Below are 13,426 nucleotides of genomic sequence, written 5' to 3'. Positions count from 1 at the left end.
CAGCCACACCTCGGTTTGTTTCCTATATGATATAATTGCCTCGCTCACTGTCAACGACACTAACATCGACGAATCCAGCATATATCTCAACAACACCGTAGGAACCCAACGACGCTGAGATAAATGCCTACCGAATCAAATATAACAAATCTTATGCAAATTTTCAGCAAACTCAAACGAAGTGACACAAGCGAATCCGGTCATGACAAAATCAGGCAACGGCCCGTTAATCGCCACTCTTGTCATCTCGCTGGTAGGATGGCCAAATTTAGCAAAATAATCCGCACAATCGCCATATCCGAGGAAACTTCCAGGATAACACGCGCTCATATCAACGGAGATCATATCTTCGAAATAATATTTGGTATTCCACAATCCGCCATGGCCGTACTCGATGCAGCTGAGTTGAATATCAGCGAGATATTCGTTCCTCGTAGGCTTCCATGAGTTTCTCTCTCTGGCAGCTTGAGCAGCAACAGATGGAACCGTAAAGCAGTTCGTTAATAGCTGATCGGGATTTGACGAATATTTCACCGCGAGATTTTTCATCGATTCATGTAATATTTCATCACGGTAAATATCGCCGCGTGGTAAAATAAACTGATCGTATTTTTCTTCGCTCGAGAATAACCAAATTGATATTGGATCAGACGCGGCTAATTTTTTGATAAATCTGAACATGGCATCGGAATTGTCCTTCGCGGCATCTGTGGGATAAAATTTAACAACACGATCTCGCGGAAATATCATTACCGACTGTGACCACGCATGTGAATTATGATCGACAATCTCGATTGGTGCTCCTCGAGATCTATACGGCGACGAGTATAATATTTCTCCCGATAGCGTTTTCACCATGATTGGAAATTTAAGTTTTTTACTCAACGCAGCTACATCATCCACTGATGCACCATCAGCAACTGTCTTTGCCCACGCGTTAATTTTATCCAACCTCAACTGGGTCAAACCAGATCCACATCGAGCGTTTTTCATGTGCTCGATAACACGCTCAGCCACGCAGTTTATCATCGGCGATTCTTTCATCGCAGGTAGATTTTTCATGTCCGGGTTGTTATTCAGCCGATAAATTACATAAACAACAGCGCTAGATGGATACGCCCTGGCATAATAGGGACCATCGATCCCCAGTAACAATCCATGCTTAGAGTTTTTATCGAGAACGACGTTTTTCTTACCGCCGCGCACTGGATCTCGTTTATCGCGAATAATCCAAGTATCGTCAGGCATTTGTGCGATAAATTTTATCCCGAAGATAAATCTTTCTTCTTTGTGCTCGGTTTTTATATGCTCGATTATTTTCTTGGCTCGCTCCAGATTCATCGTATCATCGACAGAGTTCGTTTTCCAAGTCGACCAAGTGTGAATCGCTCCATCATCGAAGAATTCTTTCTTGGCTCGGTCAACTTCAGGAATAATATATTCTGCCTCATCAAGATCAAATGCATCCATGATTATATTTTAGACAAATGTTTAAATTATAATGAATCAATGCGCGTGGATACCAATCGGCTCAACAAAAATCTGCGACAAATCCTGCAGAGGTGATTATCGCGGCGCTCATATATATGCGATTCGACGTGGCAGTAAAGGACCACAACGTTGCTTAGTTTGCCAAGTTGGCACTCGAGGAAAGACACGGTTGTGTTTGGCCTGCGGAGGAAAGAATTATCGAGAATTGCGGCGATATTATGAAAAAAGATCCTCGTCGGTGATAACATGTGAAGAAGATTATATTAATCGATTCAAGGCAAATAACGATTTAGACATATAATTATTATATAATGAACTTGAAATCAACGATTCCTCCAACAACAGTGACATGCGAGTTTAAATCTCATCCTACGATCATGGGATACGAGTCATCATCGGATGGTATCGTTAGAAATATTAGAACAAAGAATCGTGTTGGTCATGTTTGTAATTCGGGTTATCTGTTATTTACCATTAGCAAAGGTAAAAAACAAAGATGCGAAGGTTATTTTTGTCATAAGTTTGTATTTGAATGTTTTCACGGACCAGTAGAAATCGGTCTTGTTATTGACCACATCGATGGAAATAAACTTAACAACAAGATATCCAATCTCCGAGCGGTCACTCCGAGTCAAAATTCAAGATTTGGTAATACCGGTGGCGTACGGCGACCATCTAAGGCGGTTAAATCGGTAAATCGAGAAACAGGCGAGGAGCTTGTGTTTGAGTCGATAAACGCCGCTGCAAAATATTTTAGTATTAATCCAGCATCGGTACAACGTGCAACAGAAAAAATAATCAACGCGACATTCTCATATCTATTTGGCGAGTGGATCGAATTTTACTATATTCCGATAATATCTGATTAAAAATCTCAATATTTTCTAAAAATTAATTAAATATTACAAATTTGTATAATGAACGAGGAAAATATAAACAACATCATCGAAGCCATCGAGGATCTGAAAAACAAAAACATAAATTTATCCTCAGATTTGGACGCGGGTAAAATCCAGTCCGAATTTGAGACGATTGTCCAAGGAAAGCTCGAATACAGATACACGCTACCATCAGAATACAAATTCATAAAGAAAATCCAGATTGCCATGTACCAATCACTTGCGACTGTCAGCGATGATCAAATCGAGGATTTTGTTAAATTATCGACGCTGGTAGAAAAAGTTAGATCGATTTTATCAGACGAATACGAGTCAAGAAAAATTACAAGCTCGCGCGTCAGGCAGCTAAAAAAGCTGGTCGATGAAAGCAGAATCAAAGATTCTGAAGATTCTTAAGATTCTTGCCACCAAAAAAAACCAAAATTTCCTGATTTTTATTATTTTTTTATTATTATTTTACTGAAATTATGCAATTTTCTTAATTTTGACGGGTATTTACCCCATCAAAAACATAAAATTATATAAATTACTCAATTTGACGGGTATTTACCCCAACGGATTTACGAAATTATATAAATTACTCAATTTGACGGGTATTTACCCCATCAAAATTAAGAAATTTACTAATTTTGAAAAATTTCCTGGTTTTTATTTATTTTTTTGGCCATTTTTCTTTGGCGGAAAGATCAAAAATCTTCGATTTTCACGATCTCACCAACAAATTGATACTCAGTGTTTCTCCGCGTATATCAAGCAAATGTCCATTTTGATCTGTTAGTTTGAAATTTATCCTCGACAATAATCGATTTGGCATCGCAGGTAAAACGGATTTACTGGCTCTTTTATTATCAAAAAACCCGGAGATGCGCTAGGTGAAAACGAATATAAGATAAATCCCTGCTGTGCCTGCTCTGACACAGACGAATCCACGTTGTAGCTGTTTTCAACGACATCCGCGTGAAGATAAATCGCGATAACCTCCGTTATTTTAACGATACCCGGCGAGATATGCCGCCCTTGCCCGGCAGGATCATTATTATGTTTGAGAATCGATTCTGATTGTATTTTTTTAGTCCACGCGGCATGTAATTTCGGAAATAAATCATCGATGGTATCAGTGACGGATTTTCTCATTTCATCAACATCATAATCGGGAAATTTGAAATTTGGTAGCGTTTCCTCGGTTAATCCAAATACTCTCATGAATTTTTGTTTTTCTCCTGAATTTCTGATCAACTCGAATTTGCTAATAGGAAGAACATAATCGGCAATTGATATATCGTCGGTTATCGCCTGAATGAACATACCGTGATAATATTCAACATCATTCGCGAGTTGATTTAAAATCTTCACGCGTCCGATAATTTCGCTACATGAACCTGATTTATTTAAGATGCATTCATGAAAGGATTCCCGCAATAAATTTAATTGTAATTTATGTTCTTGAATAAATTCGTCGAGGATTCTTCTTACCAAGATACCGTCTATGGGGGCTATTATCCTGTTAATATTGGTAGCGTCGAAGATTTTCACACCGGGGGGAATTTTAGGAAGAGGCAACCACGAGAGAATTCTTTCGTCCCTAAAAGTAAAAGCGAACATTACCAGGTTAAATTTGTAGCTGTTCATGAGGTTGATGGCGCTGTGGATCAGAGGCTTGTGTTTGATATTTCCGTACCATCCTTCGTCGGTGGTAAAATCTGATTTTTTTGGCTCCGGTAGCTCTGGAGGAGCTTCTTCGTGCCAACCTGGAATAATAAAATCAGATTTTTCTGGTTTTGCCAGAGGTGCGATTTCGGGCCAACCTAGAACTGTCCTAATCGATGACTGGTAAATATCAACGATATATGGCGATTTTACTTCGATTATCGACGACAACGTTGGATCGTGCGAGGATATTTTTATTCCTGGAGTAGCATCGCCGGTTATATTTGATATCCTACTGGTAAGTTCCTTATCTAGTTGCTCAATTTCGTAACTGCCTGTTGGTATGCCAACGACTATCCAATCGGGAGTTCCATCGGGGCGGTTTTTATTGGCAAAAACAAGCGAATTATTCGACGATAATCTACCGAATGATTTCGACCTAACATTGGGCCAGCTATTATAGACGCGTAATTGTGACAGCGCAATTTCCTTGACGCTAATTTGTATTGGAAAATCGATACTAAATTCTGGCCTGGTTGAGCTTGCCGATATCAGCGTTGTTATCGGCGGTGTCGTGTTTGTCACGATTTGAGTTAGTTCGGACATTATTGATATTCATTTGTTCAATCTCGGAGTAGATATTTACCATCATGGAAAATTCTAGATCGGATATAACGCCATCGTTGAGACTCTCAGAAAGCAACGACGATAATTTCGAATACGCTTCGTTGACCTGGGATAATTTACTCGTGTATAGAGACAATTTCTCATTCGTGCACGAGGATATTTTTTTTGCGATGATATTGAGAACACCAGCGATTGTTGTTGTCGACGAGATTATTATCGTTGCTGCGATCGGCGCGATTGTTGTCACCGCGGATAAGATTATTCCCGCACCGGCGATTATTGCACTTACCGCGTACACAGCAACATCGATGGCAATTAATCTGCGTTGATATTTTTTTATTTTTACCTGATACTCGTCTAGGAGATTTTTTAGCGAATCTTGCCATGATCGCGCCTGATTGTAACGGTAGTCAGATGCGGTCATTTATTAGTTAGTTTATCTAACCAATTGGATATATTCCGGATAAATATTCGAAAATTGCTCGACAATCAACATACATCATGGTTATAACTTGTGGTTCTAGCATAAAGGTTTTTGTTATACCTTCAAATATTGTCATAACAAAAAACCCAGAACCAAATTCACGAAAATCATAACCATCGTCTATTATTACATTGAATTTTGTCGCTCCGGTGATATATACTCGATATACGCCAGTAATTGGCGAGGTAAAGCTAAATGTGTTATTCTCAGGTGTCCACTCAATATCTTGTATTTTTACCACAAATGGTACATGACAGGGAAGATTTTTTGTTTCTACCTCCTCTGGTATCGAAATACGCGCTAATCTTCCAAGATTCATTGACGATATTTTTGTGTTAATATCGCTAATTTTTGTAGTTGCGTCGAGAAGTTTCGTGTTTAAATCTCGAATTTCTCCGCCGTACACTGATGTATCGAATTTTTGACGCGCTAATTCACGTACCACGTTAATTTCATCGTTAATTTTTTTTATTTTCTCGCTAAGATCGTCGTGTAATGTTTTATCGACCTTTTGACGCGCCAATTCACGTACTACGTTAATATCATCGTTAATTTTAGTAATATCATCGTCGATTTTTTTCGTTTTCTCGCTGATATCATCGTATGATGTTTTATCGCTTTTCTGACTCATTACGATATTTATTTCGGTAACATCGGCGAGAATATTAGTAATATCCTCGTTGATTTTTCTCACTTTATCGCTAAGATCGTCATGCGATGCTTGATCGGCTTTTTTCTTTGCTAGTTCGTTTGCGGCGGAGGAAGTATCGCTGGATGTTTTTATATCATCCTCAAACTTTTTGCTAAATTTAGCTAAGGCATCGTCGAGTTTTTTAAGGTCGTTATTTAGCCTGTTAAGTCTTTTTGTCACTCTGTCCTGAAGATAGTCGTATAATGTTTTATCGGCCTTCAGAAGCATCGTTGCTGATAACTCGTTGTCCTTTTTTTCCACATCCGCGATATTAGCCTTCAGGGGTAACTTCGCTATAATATCAGCGATATCAGCGATGGATTTTGATACCGAATCTGACAGGCTAGTAAATTGATTGATACGATCGTTATATTCGTCTCGCTTGATTATATCAGTTATTTTGACGTTGCTTGTTTGTAATCTTCCTTCGCGGCTCTGAAAAATAGCAACTTCGCCAGGATCCACTTCTGACAGCGATAGAAGATTATTAATATCATCCCTTGTGGCGAACTTTGATAGATCGACGTCAGTCACTTCTGCTTCCTTCTTCCTGTAGATAAATCTACCGTAAATATCAACCATGATATTTATCTATGGCATATTCAAATACGATTTTATGATACGGACCGGATGATTTTGAAATTGCATCGAGGACGTTAATTGATTCAGGACCGCATATCGGTGGATCCATTAACGTCTGCGTCGGAAGTGTCGAATACCAAATTGGAATATTTAACTTTGACACGTAATCGATAAATTCTTTTGGTGGCGCTAGTCCGTATGAGTCAAAGTAAACAACTTCGCGTGGATTAATCGCGTAGGCGACCCAGTGTGTACCAGGGCCGGTATTTGAATCGAGATTTATTATTCCTGTCTCGGTAGGGTTTGGTTTTTCTGGTAGTTGATCCCGCATAAATACGCCTCTGAAAAATTTTATTTTTTTATTCTTTGCTTCGTTGAATAAATCTAAATTTGAGGCTGGTAGGCTAATTTCAGACCGGATCCGTACGGGGATCGTCTTAGATAAAGGCCGGATCCGTACATGGGAGGTCGTCTTAGATAGAGGCCGCTTCCCTTTTTTTTACCGTATCGCCCTCCCATTGCTTTATGCGCTAATTTAGCACCTACGGCTCCAACCGCACCTAACCCTAACGCTTTTGCACCTGCTATTAACGCGGGAATAGCGGCTAGCAGAGGGAAAATTCCACCTGTTTTGACCATATCCCTGATGGCGCCTATACTAAGACTCACATGAACGCCGGAATTCGCTGATTTTGCTTTGGTGAATCGTTCACGTTGATTTTTAGTTAGCGACAGTTTGTTAGGACCACCCTGAATTTGATCGTTTTTCAGGGTTAATTTCGTACCGCATCGCTTTGCTGTTGCTGATTGGAGCTTTTTCATCTGACCCGGGGTCAGAGTTACGCTGACGTGTTCGTATGGCATATTAATAATCGTTTAATCTAAATTTAGAAAATCTTCGATTTTAAAGTTACATTTTCTCGACAGGAGCGTCTATAATTCTCATTCTTCCGCTGATTCCCTCCAAGATCATTGTTCTATCGCTGAGAATCACCGCAACTGCTTTATATAAATTATTTCCCGTGCGAATTCTGGCTTTGAAATGGATATCAACGACGGATTGTTTTACCAGATCGAGATGCTCCAGGGAAAAATAGTAGATCGGATAAAGTTTATTAAAATCCAGCTGCGATATTTGCAATCCGGTATCGATATTTTGATCACGACCCATGAAACACAACAAGCGATGATACGCGCGAGCTGTCGAATAATTTTCAAAATTAATTGATATTTCCTCGGATGGTTCTTGTTGGCCATTTACTCTCAGTGATACGTTTGTTGCGTGTATGCTATCAAATATCATGTGGCTGTACATTTGATGATATCTTCGCGTGTGCAAAAAAGCGATAAAGATATGCCTAGGTGCAGAGGTACCCTGCTGCGATGCAATACGCCAAGTAAAATCACCATCAATATCAGTATTTGTGGAATCTGTTGTTGTTGTCAGCCATGACATGACAGATTTACCGCCTTGGTTCATAAATGACAATAATTTTTCTTCCTCGATTATTGACGGGGTTATTGCTGGCATCCACAAAGTAAATTTGAGTAATTTTACCTGGCCGCCATTATTCGCGGCATCATTGGCGTGTGGCAAATTAGCAGCGGGATCAATAGTACCTTGTCGCCAGATAGCATCGTCGCTATTTCCTTTTCTGACAAATGTTACGGTGTGTTTTGCTCCGTAGATGGTTTTCATGAAATGTCTGCAAAATCCAAATATGTGGGATAGCGGAATAGCACAAGAGAATCTTCTGCGACCTCCTTGCAGCATAGATTTTCGCGTGGTAAATCCGAGATTATGATCCTGATTAGCACTAATAATCATATCTTCGATATTTGCAAAGGGGGCGGGATTAGCGGCACGATCATTGGGCTGTCTGACGATAAACGGCCTATTATCGGGATGATCCGAATTATCTTTGGCAAACATCATACTAGGGCCAGCTGATCTAGTAAAATCATCTGAGTATCTGGCTAGGCCTATTATCGTTGTTGCTAAATCAACATCATTAGTAATTGACTCAATCTCTCTTCCGTCGATCATGTAAGTAGCGTTCTTGAATAATGCCATAATGCCGTTGTTAACAAATCCGACTCTAAAATCTGCTCCATAGGCGGTATTATCTGTTTTAATAACTTCCCCGGTAACTTCGATATACGCCTCAGATGGAAGAAAATATCTTGTTGTATCGTGAACCTGGATTTCCAAGCGATTAGATGTGTTTGGTTCAACTGCGTCATACGAGAAATACTGGAAATCCCGCACGGATGTGTCTCTACCTACAGGCTCGTCCATGTCGAACACTTCATTTGACACTTGTGCGAACATTTTATTATTATGAAGTTCATCTAAAACGAAGACCGCTGCCTGAAATGAAGCTTGTATTTGCGACTTCCTGTGCTAGGTCATTTATTTTTTTATTTGCTGCGTCGTTTATGGCTTTACTGACTTCGGGAGGCATTTCACTGGTGCTAGGTAATTTGACGGGTTGTTTTTTACGTGTTAAATTTGATATTCTGCTTTTGATAGCATCGTAGCCCTTAGTGGCCAAATTGCCGATACCAGAGATGACAGTCTCGCCGATTTTTCCTATTGCTTTTGACGCGAATTGCTTGACTGTGGGTCCGATTTTAGGTATTACTCGCGTGACGAGGCTTTTAACGATATCCCCGAGTCCATTGCCGTGAATATATTTATATACAGGCAATCGAGAGTTAACTATGCGGACCTGTTTAGGCCTGCGCTGATGTTTGTGAACAATCATGTTATTTCAATTGTGTTGTTTTAATCGATGAGTTCGTCAACGAACTCCCTATAAATGTGAGAGTCGATGACACCGCCGCGAAATAATCGTTGACAAATATCTGAGGCTTCGTTGATTATTTCACGAGAGTTATTTCCGGCTCGTTTTCCTCCGATTAATACTTCGAGGCGAGACACGTCGTTAACAACGCTGTCAGGGCAAATGGTATATCCGCTTCCTATTTTTGGTTCTGGAGATGGCGATGACGATGGCAATGGAGGAGGGGAGGAGCGAAAAGCCCTACCTTCGTCACCTTGAAAATAAGGTGGCAGATTATAACCACGCCGCCGAGAGTCGCGAAGTATTTCCTCAATACCACGAGTATCTAGTACCGGTGGGGAGAGTATATCGTTCCTACATCTGATACCGTTCTTTTTGCCTCTGATACCGGACTTCTTGCCGCTTTTATTTCCTTGTATTCATCAACCTCCCCTAAAAATTTTAAAAATTTTTGATCGTAATAATCTATCGGTTCTCCTAAACCACCAAAATAAATTATCGCCGGCCAATCTACCCCTCTGACTGTATCAACAAATTGTTTTTTCAAAAATAAACTCCTATTTCCTGGAGAATCATCCGCAGCGACAACTAATCTTGAATTATGACCTTCGAGTAATTTCATGCTGTCTTCTCTCAAATAAGTATCAGCGGGTAAATTAGGATCAATTGGTATTGAACGAAGTGTAAATTTTTCCTCCACCCCCCTCGCAAGTGGCTCATAGTAGCTTGGTTGAATTATTGGTTCCTGGTCACTTTTATCTTGTTTCTTTGGTTTTTTCTTTTTTTCCTGAGGTGGACTTCTTTCTTTTGGTCTGGCTCCTAATTCCTGTGGTTGAAATTCTTCTCCCAATTCCTGTGGTTGAATATCTTCTTCCTGTGGTTGAGTATCTTCCTTTGGTATTGCTTTTCCTTTCCGTGTTTTAGCTTTTTCTTCCTTCTCCTGTTGTCTTCTTTCTTTCGCTTGTTGTTTTTCTTCCTTTACTCGTTGCTTTTCTTCCTTTGCTCGTTGCACATTTAAATTATGAGTACCCCTTGCTGCTGTTAAAAATCTTCTGTAATATGGATCCGTTTCTCTCGACTGTGTTTTTTCCGCGTAAACTTTATATAACATACTATACCAATCTTTACGGCTTTTGTATTTTTTCCTTCCTTCATCAGTCAAATATTCTCCTCGATCATCAAAAAAATTTTCCGCAAATTTACCAAATAGATCTATATCAGGATACAGTGTCGAGAGCGGTTGTGATATTATTTCCCATCCATCCTCGGTGAAATGTTTTCTTAAATTATCGATATTAAACTTCCCCTTTCCTACTCTAGGTCTTCCTACTCCAGGTTTTCCTTTACTTATTTTATAAGCAATTGCAGGTTGCTTGCGTTGTTGTGCTAGTATTGCTAATCGCTCCGGTAATATTCGTGATTGTTCATCTATATCTTTCAACATGGGATAAATTCCGCGTTTCCTGATCTCCGGGTCTTTTATGTCACCATATACAACTCGCTCGGTTGTTTCGGTAACTGGCTTTAGCCATTTCGACGATATCTCAGCAATTCCGCGTTGCGTCTCTTCGTAATTACGAACATTTCTTTTAAATAATTGTTTTGTCGGGATAAGTTTCTTTACTGCAGCTAATTGTTCTCGCGCTAATCTAGCAGAATGAGGCTCTCCAACTGTGCTAGTTTTCCGACTCATATTATTTTCAAGTATATTATTTTAATGCGACGTAAAATTGGCCAAAGCAGCCCAACGTTGCAAAATCAAATTAACACAAAAAAATATCCCCATACCCCCCCCCCCTGAAAATCTTCCTTTTTTACTTGCTCGAATGCACACATAAATTGCACTCGGCGAGGATTTTACGCAAATTAATTTTCGTAGGAGGCCTCAAAAGTGAAATCTGAGGCTTCTACGGAGAAAGTTCTCGTAGGAAGGTTTATTTTGGTTGGAACGGCTGGTCTGTACAACTTCCCTGCTGCTTACTGATATCAATCAAACGGTGAATCTTACGACGTTTAGAGATCCATGGACAATTTCCAAACGTACAGATAACTGCTTATATATTATCTTATTATTTGAATACATGCACAGGAATGGAACCTAAGGCTAATACACGTATATTAATGATGATTTACATTATAAGAGATTTAAGCTATAAATTGTAGACTTTGATTCCTTCAGATCCAATTTATATGTTGGTATATTCCAACCTATTGATCAGAGCATAAGCCTCAGTTTATGTTGTAATATATTTTGTTGTGTCATCTTCATGGCACAAATGGACCTATACTGTATTGAGACATTGTTCAAGGAATACTTGCAACTATAGCATTAAAACGTGTCGTACACAATTGTAACCTTAGCTGATTTGCTAAATTGGCCCAGTGATGCCATGAAGAAATGATACAGTTCAGTACATTAGTTATAAGGTAAGTTCTTACGCACCAACACTCCATTTTATATGTCAGGACCTAACATGGACACTGCAAATATAGAAAACAATACTCACTTTTTAATTTAGGCCTTGACTTAGGCACCTCATAAAAAATCCATACTACTTTTTTTTGTATGCCCTAACTTGGACACGACAAATAAAAGTCGATATTTCCTTTTTTTCGGCACTAACAGGGGCACCTTATGTAAAATAGATCAATGCTCACTTTTCTATGTTTGCACCTAAAGTGACACCACATATCAATAATAAATACTCCTGCTATGTTAGTCCCAAACGTAAACACTGAATATAACAAACATTAAGCATAAGTTATACAGTATTGGTCTATAAATAGTTGTATTAAAAGCAAACGAATGGAAGTTAAAGTAAAGTTGACCTTTCAAAAAACGTAAGAATCAAACATTTTGTGTGTGTCATCCAATTGTGGTCAAGTGTCCAGATTTCAAGTTACTGCCCTGACACCATAGTACGTACCTGTTTCCCAGTGACCTTGACCTTATCTTCTTTGGTCTCTGCATTTTGCATTCCACGGAATAATCTATCTGCACAGTCTGAAATCAAATTGTAAACGCGTGGATATGAGGATAACATAATATACTACTCATTGCAAGGGACGTATGAAACTTGCTGGGCAAGAAGCATAGCCAGATAACAAACTGTTCCAAATTTCATGTACGTATTACTCACACAGAATCTCAGTGTGTGTTTTGTACTAATCTCATTAAAAGGTACACAAAGGAAGCGATTTGTCGCTATAGATTTGCTTTTGTAGGACAATTTATTCAGGTCCTACTGTGTGATTCCTTAACCTACAAATATTTTCTCCCACGCTCAATGCAGAAGAATTGTGCATGATTCAATAGGTTAGAAGAGGAGAAGACGAAATGATATATTTTAATTACAATAGTTCGAGAAGTAACCATATAGAGAATTTGGAGACAGTCATGTATACCTATGATGCACATTCCTCATAGAATGTATACATTAACCACAATGAAGGTATCAAAGAATACGATTTTTTTTTTCAGATTGAATTTTACCACCAAATTAGCATCAGTTTAGAATGGCACTATCATAGCAAAGGGAGGTAATCCAATTTTTAAGTATGCCTTTACTGCCTCAAGGCAGGATTGAAGCCGAGTTGTATCAACAAGTTTAATTATCAAAACAATAAATTACACCAATGCGATCCCTAGCAAAATGTTTGTTTACCTCAAAATTATCGACACAATTACATATTTGATAGGACCACCATTATTTTATTACAGCCTTGCATGTGACCTTCTAGAAGAAGACAGATGAATTACTTTTATTTGTTTGTTTGTTTCTTTTAAATTAATGTCGACTTCATCATGAAAATGCACAATCTTTTATTTGCATACTATCGAATGTTCTTTTTCTCTCTCCTTTTGTTAGTGTTTGTAAATATTAATTAGATCAGATACGATTTCCACTGCAGAATGATTAAGTAACTCATTATGACAAATCAACATTTATACGTTCATGTCTTAATTTGTTCTTTTTCACTCTTTCAGTACGTATGTATTCATTCTTCCTGCATTCCGGTATTAATACTCTGCATTTCTTCGTTTTTGTACTTTAGACCTTGATATGTTACATTTTGTACGTTAAACTGTACGAACTGTATTCTTTAGAAGATTTAAAGCAAGGGCCAAAGAAAGTTCGTCTCATCGTTTACGTAAGATCATAAAGCACACTTTGCCTTGTTCTGATATTTCACATAG

Source organism: Sinohyriopsis cumingii, chromosome 10 (assembly GCF_028554795.1).
Source record: "Sinohyriopsis cumingii isolate HCF-2022 chromosome 10, ASM2855479v2, whole genome shotgun sequence".
Classification (NCBI taxonomy): Eukaryota; Metazoa; Mollusca; class Bivalvia; order Unionida; family Unionidae; genus Sinohyriopsis; species Sinohyriopsis cumingii.
This window is presented reverse-complemented; position numbering follows the sequence as displayed.